This window comes from Eptatretus burgeri, chromosome 9, assembly GCF_056783735.1.
Source record: "Eptatretus burgeri isolate ZD-2024b chromosome 9, Ebu_testis_v1, whole genome shotgun sequence".
NCBI classification, from domain to species: domain Eukaryota; kingdom Metazoa; phylum Chordata; class Myxini; order Myxiniformes; family Myxinidae; genus Eptatretus; species Eptatretus burgeri.
This window is the reverse complement of record NC_140969.1, coordinates 48,809,089-48,824,913: the sequence shown is the minus strand read 5'-3', so window position 1 is coordinate 48,824,913 and position 15,825 is coordinate 48,809,089. Positions and strand designations below refer to the sequence as shown.

At 43.9% G+C, this 15,825-nt stretch overlaps 1 protein-coding gene across 8 annotated transcripts in view; it reads right to left on the bottom strand.

Annotated features, from left to right (window-relative positions):
- Window positions 1–15,825, bottom strand: part of LOC147020093 (zinc finger protein 704-like) — a 134,481-nt gene that overhangs the window by 17,363 nt on the left and 101,293 nt on the right. The window lies entirely within an intron of this gene.

The window sequence follows — 15,825 nt, the reverse complement described above, 5'->3', positions numbered from 1 at the left end:
CTGTAAAAGATGTTGCCTATGCAGATGATCTGTGTGCAGTTGTTTGTTCAGACAACGATGTCTCTGCCTTAGTGCAGTTAACTAAAAAACTTTGTCTGGCAAGTTCCACCAAAATCAAATGGAAAAAAAGCAAGGCCCTCCACTTGGGTCTACAAAATGTTTCACCTCCAACCCTGCCAAGAGACCTTGAATGGGCTTTTGGCGGTATTTACTATTTAGGTGTTTTTCTTGGTACTCAGAATTATACGTTACAAAACTGGGATTCATTGGTCTTCAAAATTGATCAGCGACTCTCGAAATGGAAGGGCCTGCTCAGACAACTTTCATATTGCAGTAGAAGGATTGTGATTACGAATTTGGCTGCATCGATGCTATGGCATAGGTTCATGGCACTACAACCCCCTTCCGGTAGTCTAAAAAATATTCAAAGCATTTTTGTTAATTTTTTCTGGGAAAGAAAACACTGGCTCTGGCCTGGTGTTCTCAGCTTGTCAACTGTTGAAGGCGGACAGGAACTGGTTGACGTCACCTGTAAAGTGATGGCCTTCCATCCCCTTTCCCTTCGGAAACTATAATACACCAATACTTCATGGAAGGTCTTTGCCAATGCTCTGCTCAAGCACGCCAGAAAACTTGGTTATAGCCAAGAACTGTTTCTCCTGATCCTGGAGAGAGTGGATGTAACGTCGGTCCCCATTTTCTACAGAAGTATGCTTGAAGCTTGGCAGGCGGTCACCGTTCGTCATGATGCCAGTGGTTATCCATCCCCTTGTTTATAAAAGAACCAATCTTCTTAAATCCCATCTTTGAAGGGGTTTGTAGTGACCATTCCTTTATGCAGTGTTTAATTGATTCCGGGCTCACGAAAGTTGAACATTTTAGAGATGATTCTTCGCACGGATGGAAACGAGCTACCGGCGTTGCCATAACTACCGGTGTTTGGTCCATCCGATACATAGAGAAGATATTCTCTACCATTATTGGTGTCTTTAGAAAATCTGGCTTAAAATAGGATGCACAGACAGAGGCTGCTTTACCCTCACCTCAGCCCTCTCCCCTTTTTCCCAACTTCCTTGTTTGTTTTAGTGGCTTTACTTTTTATGAAAATCGAAAAACTTTTCATGTATTTGTGGTGTGTCAAGACACTCATTTCTCTTAAACTTGCGGAACCACAAGCTCACTGGAGAGGGATGCTCCAAGATAAACCTCATACAAAAATCCAGTGGTCTACTATGTACAAGACACCCATCGATAAACGTACCGGAGACTTGCAGTGGTGGTTGGCACATCATATTTTACCCTCGAACGTTTCAATACACCGAATGTGTCCACATATCTTCAAAAAGTGCTCTGCTTGTGATGCCCAGGAAACCCTTTTTCATGCTTTTGTTGGGTTCCCAAGATTGACACCACTTTTTTACTGTTTTATCACGCGTCATTCAGGGTTAGGAATGGTTTTCACACATTGTGCTTTTATATTTGGTTTTAGTATTAAACGTAGATGTAAAGATGAATGTTGTTTAGCCAACTATTTAATCTCTGAGGCAAAATTGGCTAAATATGTATCCAGAAAGAGAAAAATTCGGAAGAGTCTGCTTTCAGTGAATGGTGCTGCGGTCATTTTTTAGGTCATCCCGGGTGTACCTGGAATTCTCTAGTGATAACTGTGGGCATTTCCAAAAACGATGGTGTACATGGTGCTCCTTGTGCAGTTTAACTGATGGAGTCCGAAAGATAAACCTCGAATTTCCGTGCTGTTTTCTGATTGTTTTTTTTTTCATGAATGTAAATAACAATTTAACGACCTGTACAATGTACACATACACATCATTTTTTTGTATTTTTGGATTTTATGGCTTGTACATATCTTTATTTTAACCTGTCTACATTTGTGGAAATGGTTCTTTTCATTCAATAAAAAGGAATGAAATCTCTCTCTCTCTCTCTCTCTCTCTCTCTCTCTCTCTCTCTCTCTCTCTCTCTCTCTCTCTCTCTGGCGCCCCCTGCTGACATGTGGTGCGTTGTGTCACGGCGGCGGTGTGAGTTCGAGTGGAGTCCAGTGTTATTCTCTCCCCTGTTGTTTAATATTTCATCGTATTTTTTCCTCTTCCCCCTCCACTTTCCACTCCCACCCCCTTATTCTCGACTCGCCTTTCTCCTTGTCCCTTCCTTTCCCCGTCCCCTTCCTTCCCCACCTCCACCCACCCTGTTGAGTTCGTTACTCCCCCCCACCCTTTTTCCCTGCGTGGTTCATAACGGTTTTGTGTTTATATTTTTCATTTCCTTACCTTTCCCCTTTTCTTCTTTGAGACGAGAGAGAGAGGGAGAGAGAGAGAGAGAGAGAGAGAGAGAGAGAGAGAGAGAGAGAGAGAGAGAGAGAGAGAGAGAGAGAGAGAGAGAGAGAGAGAGAGACAGAGAGCCCACAGCTTGTGGTATAGGTAAGCTTCGAGCCGGTAGCCTACTCCGTTATCGAGTGCGTTCCTGTTTACCTATATTACGGGTGTGTTTTTTGTTTCGCGTCTCCTATGGCGAGACACATGTCTGAGCGGTTATATGACCCTTCCCCTCATTCCCTCCCTCACCCCCTCCCCTTACTTCCGTTCCTTGAAATCAAAGAATGTCGACAAGTTCCCGCTATGTGGCCTATGAGACCTTGATGAGGAAAAAATGTCGTCGTGTGCGTTCCTCCTAACCAGGTCAGTGTAGAATGTAGATGACATTGTTTCTGCCATTGGTAATATGGTTGGGTTTGAAGCCTGGTGTTGGCTCAGTGGTTAGGGTGGTGGCTTGGGATCCTAGGGTCCTGAGTTCAAGCCCCGTTGGCCACTGAATTAATACACCAGGGGGTTGCCTCAGCCTGTCATCTTTCTGAGGTCGGCAAAATGATTACCAGTTCCAGTGTGTGTACGGGTAGAGGGGCACTGCATCAGCAACACAGTCGCACCTCAAGAAATGATAGCTACCCCGGCAGCTAAGCTGCCATATGACCACACACACTGGTTGGGTTTGAAAAAGTCCGCGCAGCTTCTCGCATGACCAAACAAGTAGTTGTTTTTATATCGGATGATCATTTAGTACATGACATCGTCTCTCCTGGAATATCAACTGAAAAAGGTCATTTCATCTCCGCCTCCCCTCTCGCTACAACTAGTACCAAAATTGTACTCAGTAATGTCCCACCTTTCATCAGGAATGAAGCACTGGTAACATAATTATCTCGATTTGGGACAGTAGTCGCTCAGATTACAATGTTACCTTTGCGATGCCAGAACGAGCAGGCTCGACACGCGATGTCTTTCAGGCGACAGGTGTACATTCTGCTTCTCTTGTCTAACGTCGATAAAGTGCTTAATGTGGTCTTTAAATTTCGCATAGATGGACACGAGTACGAGGTGTACGCGTCGACGGAAACACTGAAATGTTTTAACTGCAATGGTTTCGGCCATTTAAAACGTTTCTGCCCAAAAACTGCATCCCCAACAGCCGAGGATACTATTGCTCCGTCTAATACGGCCTCACCTGTTAGCACCGACGACCCTGTTACAGTCTCAGAGAACGAAACATCAGACCCTAAGGATACAGAAGACAGTACCTCAAGTGTTTGGGATGGTTTTACAACTATTCCCTTATTAAGGAAAAGAAAAACGGATCAGAACGAACTTAACCTACATAAAGGAAAAAAAGTGGTTTTGCCTGTGAGTGAAACAACTCCGGGCTTACGTGACACAGTGTCAATGGAAAATCGGTATGAGTCACTCTCAAATGATGAAATGGACCCCCTGTTGGTAGATCAAGGTGAAGGGGATTTACTCCCAGAGAAAATTAAGGAAACTACAGTCAAGATCCCTACTTCTGATAAGGAAATTGAACCATGTAATGATCTTACCGAAAAAGAACTAAAAACTGTCTCCAGAACCCCCCAATTGTGTCACGAGTTAACCACCAACGACTCCTCAATGGTGGAAATTACTCCATCGAATACCCCCTGAAGTCATACCTGAATGTTGTGACAAAGCTCTGAAAAAACCGCATTCTGAAAAACCTGAGGCAGATGATGATACTACTACCCTCCCCCTCCCCTCCCCTCACTCCATCTCCCCCTCCCCCCTCTACATTACTCAAGGTGGAATCAGAGCCTCCCTCACCCCTTCCCTCCATGTCGAAACAGAACAACCTGATACCTGTATACTACAGAGTATAAACACAGTTTGTGAATCAGAAATTGAAAATTTTCCAGATAGTGCTTCTGACATGTCAGAAGGAGAACCAGATAACATCGAGGAATTCCCTACAAACAGTACTCCTAATGTCTCACCATCACAAATCCTTAAATTCTTAAATCATACTTTTAGGAAAAGACATATAGATATAAAGGAATACTTTTCTGACTTACATGGTTTTATTGAAACAGCAAAAAGTATCATTCGTCGACCTAATGATTACCATTTCACCGAACCACAGTGCAGTAGGCTTAAAAAGCACATTGTTAAAGCTAAAATGGAAATGAAATGATGACCTGCGTGCACTTCTTTTCTTGCCACCTCTTCATCACTATGGCGATCTTTGGCAGCTTAAACATAAATGGTGGAGCAAGCCAGTCGAGGATGCTCCAAGTAGTCAACCTCATTAAACAACGGAAATTCGATGTAGCCTTTTTACAAGAAACCCACTCTACTCCAGCGTCGCACAGTGTCTGGAATAGAATGATGAAAAAGACCGGCTATTTTAGCGATTCCAACTCTCGCACAGCAGGAGTTGCTTTTCTGCTTCGTCCGCACTTTTGCCCTCTACAACTTTAATTTCAGGAAATAATCCCAGGTTGCCTTGCTTCCCTGGATTTTGTTGACAATAATATCGAATTCACTTCAATAAATGTCTCTGCTCCTTCAAAGGGCACAGACCGCCGAAGTTTCTTCAAAAAGTTACGACTCTACATGAGGCAATTAGATTTGCAAAAGTGCATCGTAATGGGAGGTGACTTCAATTGCACCCTTCAGCCCGCACGTGATCGGAATGGTGCAGAACCTCACCCCGGATCAGCCAGACTGCTGTCTGACATAATAATGGATTTTAGTCTTCAAGACATATGGCGGATACAAAATCCAAACACCCATCAGTTTACTTGGAGTAAAGTTGCCAACAATCAGGTGGCCCTCGTCTGGCTGGATAGATTTTACATAAACTCACCCCTTATTAACCTCTCACCTACCACGAGAATTTCTCCATCTAGCTTCTCAAACCATCACCTTATCACCACGTGCTAGCGAATAGGGTCGTCTCCAAGTCGCCACTCTTTTTGGAAACTTAACATCTCCATATTAGACAACCCCTCTTTTAATAGTGCCTTTAAAAGTGTATGGTCCAATTTAGTAGGTGCTAAGTCCCAATTTAAAGACCAGCGGTTATGGTGGGACGACATAAAGGTCCAAATTCCTGTCAACATTTCTGCTCTTTAAATACTCAAGTAGAATGCAGAATAAAAGCGGAACTGGAGAAAGAAATTCTACAAATTCAAAGCAACCTAAAAACCCACCCTGCCCCCCAACAAAAACTAAGACTGCATGAGAAAAAGTCTCTTCTCAATAGTATAATCACCAACCATACCCAAGGAGCGTTAACGAGATTACGCTTTCAACACCTTCATCTCTTAGATAACCCAATCGGATTTTTCTTTGACTTTGAATCAAAATCACCTCATTCCCTAATCACTGCTTTAGAATGTCCTGATAACTCGGTCACTACTAACCCGGTAGAAATTAAGAACAACGCAAAATATTTATTCTCTAAACTTTACCAGGCAAAAAATGTTGATTTAAAACTGGTTTCTCAATTGGCGGATGGTATCAGTGTTGTATCCCCTAAGCAAAAGTTGGATTTAGAATCACCACTCACACTCAAAGAACTTTCTGTTGCCCTTAAGAGCCTGAATGGAGGGAAATCACCTGGGCTGGATGGTCTACCAGCGGAGTTCTTCAAAAAAATTCTGGGACCTGATTGGACCTGAATTTCTTTTGGTCTTCCAACAGAGGCTGGAGAAGAATGAACTCCCACTAAGTTGCAGAAGAGCTGTACTTACTTTGATTCCGAAAAAAGGGAATCCCTTGCTCATCTCACAGTGGAGGCCAGTGTCCCTGCTGTGTACAGACTATAAAATCCTCTCAAAAGCTTTGGCCTTACGTATTTCACCTCTGCTAAAGGATATTATACACATGGACCAAACCTACTGTGTCCCCAGGCGTAATATCCAGGATAGTATCTCTGTTATTCGAGATGTAATTGATGTTTGTGAGATAAATCATGGAAGTTGTGGCCTGGTCTTCTTGGACCAGGAGAAAGCATTTGACTGTGTTTCTCACACATACCTTTTTGAAGTTGAAAAAAAAATTGGTTTTGGCCCCCTTGGTTTCTATCACATATACAGTTATGTTTTTAAAACATAATGACCTTGTTAAAAATAAACAATGAACTTGTACCCCCATTTGGGGTTGGGAGAGGGGTAAGGCAGGGCTGCCCTCTTTCAGGAATATTGTATACTTTATCTCTTGAACCCTTCTTAAACACCCTTCGTAAATCCTTATCTGGTGTCACTATGGGAACGAATCCCTTAAAAAGCATCGCCTATGCAGATGACATCTGTGTCTGCATAAATCATGCAGAAGACATTGTTAAGATAATGGGTACCTTGGATCTCTTTAGTAAAGCATCATCAGCCAGAGTAAATTGGGCTAAAACAGAAGCACTGTGGTTCCAACCCCCTACCTATCTCCCTGGCAATATTTCTTGGAAAAGTGACAGGATCAAGTTCTTGGGAGTGTTTCTTGGTCCGGGTGATTTTGTGAGGCATAACTGGAAAGGTTTATTGGCACGCATGGAGCTAATTTTACTTAAATGGAAGAGTTTACTCTGCCAACTGTCCTACCAAGGCAGGGTACTAGTCATCAACAGTCTGGTCACCTCAACATTATGGTACTAGGTTCTTGCCCTACAGCCACCTGCAGACATCGTGGACAATATACAGAAATGCATCACTCATTTCTTCTGGTCTGGAAAGCACTGGCTGCGACCGGAAATCCTGAACATACCAGTGGCTGAAGGTGGCCAAGGACTTGTGAATGTCAAGTGCCGCATCATGGCTTTCCGGCTGCGAACAGTATGGTGCTTCTTGTATCAACCCTGTTTTGTTTGGAGACAACTCACTAGCTGCATCTTCCGACAAGCTAGAAAATTGAACTTTGCACAAGAGTTGTTCTTGATGGACTCAACCAAGATAGATTTTTCTGGGTTACCTGCTTTTCACCGAAGCTTACTCAATGCATGGCAAGCTTTCGGCTACCGTCGTGATCCCTCGACCTACACTGAACCCATGTTCTTCAACGAGCCACTGTTTCACAACAGTTTATCTGAAGGCAATGAAGGGGGAAATGCTTTCATTCAGCAGTTCATAAACAATGCAATAACGAAAGTGTGCCATTTGAAGAATGTCACCAATGATAGGTGGCTAAGTGCCACTGCTCTTGCGTCAGAGGTTGGAATTAGATCATGTCGCAAAGTGGACAACGTGCTAAAATCGGTACTGCACACCTTCTGTGCCTCACAAAAAGTTTGGAAAAAAACCTCCCATACCCACCTCTGACTTTTCCCCACCTTTCCCAAACCTTTATCTATCTGGCTCTACTAGTCTAAAACCTATTGGTTTTGGCCAATCTCGATCCTTTTCTGGGAATAACCGAAAAACCCTGAACATACAATGCCTAAAAGTCCTTTTTCCCTGTTTGTCCTCCCCCATATCCTGTAGATGGGTCACAGTCTTACCAAAACCCCCTCCCCTTTATCCTATTTTGAATTGGTACTATAGAAAGCCTGTACTAAAACGGGTTGGAGATCTCCAAGGGAGAATCGCACATTGGGTATTGCCAACAAATTATTTAATTCACCGGTTTTCACAAACAAAAAGTGAGCAATGTCCCTTCTGTGGACAAACCGAAACACTACCTCACGCGTATATACGCTGTAACCGTTTAACCCCTTTATTTGTTTTCCTGAAGATGCTTTTGGCATGTCTCTCAAGTCATTTTGATTTTCCAACCTTTATTTTTGGCCCGAGTATGCCCTTCAACTCCCCAACAGCAATCCTAATTCATTTTTTCCTTTCACAAGCTAAGCTTGCGATATATAAAACAAGAAAATCAAAAAATGTGCAATGATTTGTATACAACAGATAGCTTAGAAGTGTTTAAAGCCCTTTGTGTTTCCAGAATCAAACTGGAGTTCTGGTGTTGCTCTCAGGTACAGGTGTTTGAGACCCAATGGTGTGTAAACAATGCCTTCTGTAAAGTATCTGAGGGTCAGTTAAAATTCACTTATTAGTTAGTTACTGTATACCCTCAGTCTAAACTTCTTGTTGTTTGCTTATGATGTAAGATTGTATGCAACTGTGTGAGCCTCTGCATGTGAGGCAATCAATTTTTGTATTTTTGTAATAAAAGGACATAAAAGTCAAAGTCAAAGTCTCTCTCTGTCTCTGTCTCTGTCTCTGTCTCTGTCTCTGTATCTCCCCCTCATGCTCTCTCTCCCTCACCCCTAGCTCTCTCACTCTCTCTCTCTCACCTCTCTCTCAACTTTCTCTCTCTCTCACCCCCCCCCTCTCTCTCTCTCCCTCACCCCTAGCTCTCTCACTCTCTCTCTCTCACCTCTCTCTCTCTCTCTCTCTCTCTCTCTCTCTCTCTCTCTCTCTCTCTCTCTCTCTCTCTCTCTCCCTCACCCCTAGCTCTCTCCCCCTCTCTCTCTCTCTCCCCCCCACCTCTCGCTCTCTCTCTCCACCACCCCTCGCTCCGTCTCTCCCCCACCACCCGATCTCTCTCTCACTGACCCCTCACTCTCTCTCCCTCACCCATAGCTCTCTCCCCCTCTCTCTCTCCCTCCCACCCCTATTCCTCTCCCACCTCATCCCTCTCCCTCTTCTCCCCCCTCTCCACCTCACCTCTCTTTCTGCCTTCTCCCTCTCTTAATATTCCTGTCAGTGAAGCGACGGGTTGTGTGTGCTCGTATATAATAAGGTAGGACTGTCTGTCTGTTTGTCCGCCCCCAGGCTACGCCCTCAGATTTGGGGCTGGCCCCGCCAAACTTTCTGTGGAACCTTTGGGGGTCCCAGAAGATGTCCGAAGGTGGGTGGGAGGTTTCATGCACTTCTCAAAACAATTACGAGTTTGAGTTTCCAACCATACGAAGCTGCTCTCTCTGTACATGTAAACTCATTCACTGGTTCGGCATTAGCAGTTTCGCCATTTACCGCATGTGGAAACATTCGCTGGTTCGGTAATATCTCAATGCAATTGAGATTTTGAGTTTCCACCCGTATGGCGCCGATCTTTCTCTACATGTAAACACATTTGCGGCTTCGGCAATTTCTCAACACAATTGAGATTCTCGGATTCCATCCGTGAGATGCCGCAATTTTTCACATGTTAACACATTCACGGATTCCACATTTGCAGTTTCGCCATTGACCGCATATATAGAAACATTACCCACCTTCTGGTGGGGTCAGGTGCAGTAAATTTGTTCCCAAGTCATTCACGAACCAGCTGTCCATGCCTGATGTTCGACTGAAGGTGGCACAGGAATGTGCAATTCATTGTTTAATGGTTTGACATTCACTGTTTCCGCATTGTCTGTTCGCTTTTGAACACTCGAAGGTGCAACACGTACCACAAGGGTTCAAAATGCAAAGAGGTTAGACAAAAAAGACACCTCTTAAGGGGTGAAAAAGGCTGTAAAAACATTCATGAAGATGACTGGAAGATGTTGCTATTGTGGACAAGGAAAAGAAAAGCAGAGGATGATACACCAGATATAGAACGCCAGATATGTCTCAGCTGAGCAATGGAATTAGGGTAATCAGAGAGAAAGTTTCCAGGAATAGGACTTGTGAGCTATTCAATGAACGCCGGTATTTTGTCGGCAAAACCGATACCACAAGCTTCAACATACCAGCAGCGAGAAGTTGGATTAGATACAATTAAACAGGATGCAACAAAAGCAGGGAGCAAGCTGAAGAGGATGAAGTGAAGAAGACAAAGCCTCTGAATTAAATGTAAGAAATACAAAGGAAGGAGCAAACAGCAGCAGAAGGCTGAATGCAAAACAGATCAATCGATTCAGTAATAAAGCCACAATCTGCACTGCATTTGAGGTTCACAGAAGGAGGTGACATATTGTACCGGTGAGCCGGGTGGGCAAGGGGTCAAATCTCCCACCTGGACGGGTAGTCTCGCAATGGGTAGTCCTTGAGACTGTACGTCATCCATCGGGAAAGCCAAAAAGACCTTTACTTTGGTTTCCCACCTGCAGCAACTCCAACTAGATATCTGCGATCACAAAGCGATCACCAAGGATAAGCCTCCCCCAATGCCTGCGATCCAATAATGGCCATTTTTTTTGGACCACCATAAGACCTTAACCTTCAACATTTAGGGACAGTGTAATTTAAGAAAACGTGTCCCATCTACAATCTTTCCATGAAACTCAACAACATGAAAATTGGATGGACATTATTCAAGTTATGATCAAAAAGGTGTTTTTTGTTAATTAGGTCACAATCCGAAAAAAGTATGTCAAGGACACGAATCAAATATCAGATGCACGACTTCAATGCAGGTACACTATTATAACACTGAACAACAAATTTCAATTTTTTTTTTTTACTGGAGATCTGTAAAGTGATTAAGACTAATTTGGGTACGCTGATTTCAAAAATCATAACCGTTTTGCTGTATCACGTCAGGATTTTCAGGAACAGAAATATTCCCATTGCCTAGAAGTCAGGATTTCAATGAAATTTACATATGTCTTTAACATGTCTATTTCGTACAATTGTTGTTAACTTGTGTTATATTTCTTTCTTTCAGATAAAGATGAGTAGGCGTTCCTGTACCAATCATCCTGACAACTTCTGTTATGTCTGTGGTCGGTATACCAAAAAAGATCAACAGCGAAGTATATCTACAGCAGTGAAAATGAAGGCCGCCTACTTTCACTACTTCGGGTGTAAGGTGGGGGACCAAGAACAGAGCTGGGCACCACACATCTGCTGCACAAGCTGTCACACAACCTTGACTCATTGGTTGGTGGGCAAGCGCGCGAGCATGCCATTTGCGGTGCCCATGATATGGCGTGAGCCGCAGAATCATCATGATGATTGTTATTTCTGCTGCACAAGCATCGCCGGCTTCAACAAGAAGAATAAAGGTCACATCAAGTACGCTGACTGCGTCTCTGCTCGTAAACCTGTGCCTCATGATGACAAGAACCCCGTTCCAACACCTCCAGCTGATCAGAACATAGCTGTAAGCAATGGTGAAGAGGATGGTGATGATGAACCTTTTGAACCCGACACTCAAGAATCACACCTTCTGAACCAGGGAGACTTAAATGATCTTGTAAGAGATCTCTCGCTGTCAAAGGCGAAGGCAGAGCTGCTTGGATCAAGGCTGCAGCAGTGGAATCTAGTTGAACCTAACACCAAGATATCCTTGTTCAGAGCACGTCACAGAGACATGGCTGAGTTCTTTGAGATGGAAGACACGATGACATTCTGCAGTGACATCAACGGTCTGTTGAAAGAACTTGGGTGTGATCACGATCCTGCAGACTGGCGCCTCTTCATCGACTCGGGGAAGAACAGCTTGAAGGCTGTTTTGCTCCACAATGGCAACGAGAAACCATCAGTCCCACTGGCTCACGCGTTCGGCATGACAGAGACCTATGAGACTATGCGGCAGCTGCTTGATTCCATCAAGTACAATGACTTCAACTGGCACATCTGCGGAGACTTGAAAGTGGTGGCGCTGTTGTTAGGGCTGCAGTCAGGCTACACAAAATACATGTGCTTCCTTTGTCTCTGGGATAGCAGAGACGACAAGAATCACTGGACGAAGAAAGATTGGGAAGAGCGAAAAGAGCATGTACCTGGTCGATACAACGTGAAGCATGTCGCCCTTGTCGACCCAGCCAAGGTTTTCCTTCCACCACTCCACATAAAGCTCGGCTTGATGAAAAGTTTTGTACGGGCAATGGATCTGAATGGGCGTGGGTTTTTATACCTCAAGGAAAAGTTTGGCAACACCTTGTCGGAGGCCAAGATCAAGGCTGGTGTCTTTGTTGGACCGCAAATCCGACAGATTATGAAGGACGAAACTTTTCCGACAACTCTAAACCCCAAAGAGCTGGCAGCGTGGAGGAGCTTCAAAGCTGTGACGGACAACTTCTTGGGGAACGAGCGCGCGGACAACTATGAAGAAATAGTGCAGCAGCTGCTGGAGTCCTTCAGGAAACTTGGCTCCAGGATGTCCCTGAAAATCCATTTCCTACACCAGCACCTGAACTTCTTCCCTGACAACTTGGGAGCAGTCTCGGACGAGCACGGCGAGCGATTCCACCAAGAGATTTCACTCATGGAGACGCGTTACCAAGGGCGGCACAACCCGAACATGATGGGCGATTTCTGCTGGTTCCTGCATCGTGAAACTGACACAGAGCAGCACAAACGCAAAGCCAAATGCCTAAAGCATTTTTAATTACATTCTAGTGGAGTTTTTCTGTAATTTCTATAATTTTGAAGCATTCATGATGAAATAAATGAATAAATGAATTTTTGTAAATTTCATTGAAATCCTGACTTCTAGGCAATGGGAATATTTCTGTTACTGAAAATCCTGCCGTGATACAGCAAAACGGTTATGATTTTTGAAATCAGCGTACCCAAATTAGTCTAAATCACTTTACACATCTCCAGTAAAAAATTTTTGTTGTTCAGTGTAATGCAAGAACATCTTGGAAGGCCAAGCGGTCTTTGAGATAACGCATTGGCAAAAATAAGCGATGACAAAAAAAACACTTTTTTTTAGACTGTCATTTGACCTTGACCTTAAACTCAAAGGTATATGATGTAAATCAAGCATAAATGTGCCTTACTCTGGGGTAGTTGGCGGCAACCTTTTTCTCGTGGTGGGCCAGATCGTCAAAGGGCTGTCCGAGCACACGCTGTAATGATGACCGAGTAGTCATTAGAGGTTCGAAGAGTTTATTTTTAATTTCTGGTTAATTGCCAAAAGTGAGGTCTGTATACAGTTTAAAAAATATCTCCGCAAAGCGGGCGTAACCCCTCAGCCCATGCATTGTAAAAGGAAGCAGTGATATCACGATGATGCAGTCAGTTAGAGCACGTTGGACGTCATATCGAAAATCAATCAGACTTCAAGATGGCTACCGTGGCGGCTAGTGAAAATCGCAGCACGCCCATTTTCGAAAGGAACCTTCCTCTACTCAACCCCAACATACACACTGCAAAAATGGATTTAATCGGATAAGGCGTTCTCCTCGAAATTGACGGAAACCAATTTCAAGATGGCTTGCATGGAGGCCACATTGAAAATCACAGCATGCCCATTTTCGAAAGGAACCTTCCTCTACTCAACCCCAACACACCCTGCAAAAGTGGATTTAATCGGACAAGGTGTTCTCCTCGAAATTGACGGAAACCAAAAGTTGACAGACGCCCGGACGCCCGCCGGACAACGCCGGTGACGACAATACCCCTTTTTCAGCCCAATTCGGGCTGAGGGGTAATAAGGAATGGTGTGGTTTTCGTGTTGGTCTGTCAGTGCGAGTTCTGTGCCTGCATTTTCGCGGCACGATCGCTGATATTCACCTCAAATTGTGTCACTGACAGGCGTAAACTATGATGCAAATGATCATCAGTCAACCTTGAACGAAATTTTGATTTGATAAACTTCATTCTCGAAAAGGACTGCTCACAAGTGTACGTGCGTCCAAAAACTGTAATCATGCCAGTGGGAAGCCTCCTTAAATTATGAAAGGTCGAGTCCGGAAGGCATGTGTAAAATTTGAGCTGGTCACTGGTATCAATGGCATATTTGAGTATATCATTGGTTTGTAAGTGTGCCAGTTCTAGTTGATACATTTCTGATGTCACATCTATTTCAACCTCAAATGGGTTTTGGAATAAATTAATGTCGTTTGAATGTTTGTGGAAGTCCCAAAACCATTCCTGGAATCGTTCTGCAACTCTTTCAAGGCCTCAGTGAATCTATCCCGAGGAATGGACATGCTGCTCTTATTTTCAGACACACGTTTGCAACAAACGAAAGTGATACAGGTTTGTTTCACCTGTATGCTTGATGGAAATTTGAAGTTTAACTTTGAAAGCCTTTAGATCAGAAAACATATCGGATACGAGCTTCCCTTTACCCTGCAATCTCACCTTGAGTTCATTGAAATACTGCGATAATGTCAGCCAGGAACGCTAACTCCCACATCCCCTCAGGATCAGATTATTCTTCTCACCTGCTTCCTTTCTCAGTGAACAAAATGTCAATCTCTCTGCAAAGCCCAAAGAAACGGTTTAGGACTTTTCCCCTCCGAAGCCACCTGACTTCAGTACGGTACAAAACAGCCCCATACTCGGCCTCAATTTCTGACAAATCCTGCCAAAACTGGCGGTGATTCAATCCATAGCTCCAGATGAAATTCACATTCGGAACAACAAACATTCATAACAGATTCCCAACGCATGACTTTGCAGCGTAGTGACTGCCGGTGTATGATGCAGTGAAGCTGCATGGGACGATCAGCACTCGAGCATTCCATCTCAGTGTTGAAACGTCCGACAGCCCCAGACTTACTGTCAACCATATTCTTGGCGTTATCCGTGGTCACACTTTTTAGATTTTCCAATTTTAGCTGCAGCATTTAAAGAGTATCACACAGTTTGAGAAAAAGATCCTCCCCTATAGTTGTCCCTTTTAAACCAAAGCACAGCTCTTATTCTTCAGTCACCTCAAACATTGCATTAATCCCTCACACAAATATAAGTAGTTGAACTGTATCACACACATCACTGGTCTCATCAAATGAGGGTGAAAAGTGGTTGAAATCTTCAGCCTTTTCTTTTAAAATCCTGAGCGAGTCGTCAGTCACACTCTCAATTCTCCTGGTACCTATGGGCAGACAGACTCAGGTCCTTGAAACAACTCTTGTTATCCAGGCACAACTCATCAACCACTTTCAGAAAGCATTCTTTAACAAAATCTCGATTCGTGAAATGTCTTCCACCCTCTACTATCAAATTAGCAACATGGCAACTCGCTCGAACAGTTGCCTGGTTTTCCTGCACTCCAGTCTTGAAAATGTTCTGCGGACTGGACAAAGCCTTTTTCAGACCCTCAACGTTGTCAGTCCTCATCTGGCCGTGCAATGAGTCGTACTTATTTTTGTGAGGCGCTTTCTAATGCTGCCTGATGTTGTTTGTATTCTTTGAACATCGAAACACTGTCCTGACACATAAGATAAAGTGCCTTATCTTTGCACTGAACAAACAAGTAATCAGGTGTCCAATGATCATTGAACACTCGCCACTATACGTTAACTTTTCTCTTTTTCTCTCCCGCTTTCCTGGGAGGACAAGGACCCTCGATTTGAGGTTAGGGTATTGTCAGACTCACACCAACCAAACCTTCCTGTTGGCTGACTACTGCACAATTAGAACAACCGTGCCCTCAAGGATTTGGTTTCAAATAGCACGACCAGGCACCACCCACTTGTCAGTGATTAGGCCGAGTCGGATACGAATTATATCCTGGAGGTATCTTGCTGTTGCCAGCGCCTTCCCTCCTGGAACAACCATTTCAAATAGTGTAGGGTCACCATCCCCTCCTTTGAAATCTCAGGAGCCAATGGTAGAAGGGTAGGTTGCGTTATTGCAGTGAAGTAAGTACAAGGCTCTGAAAAAAAAAAAAAAAATTTAGC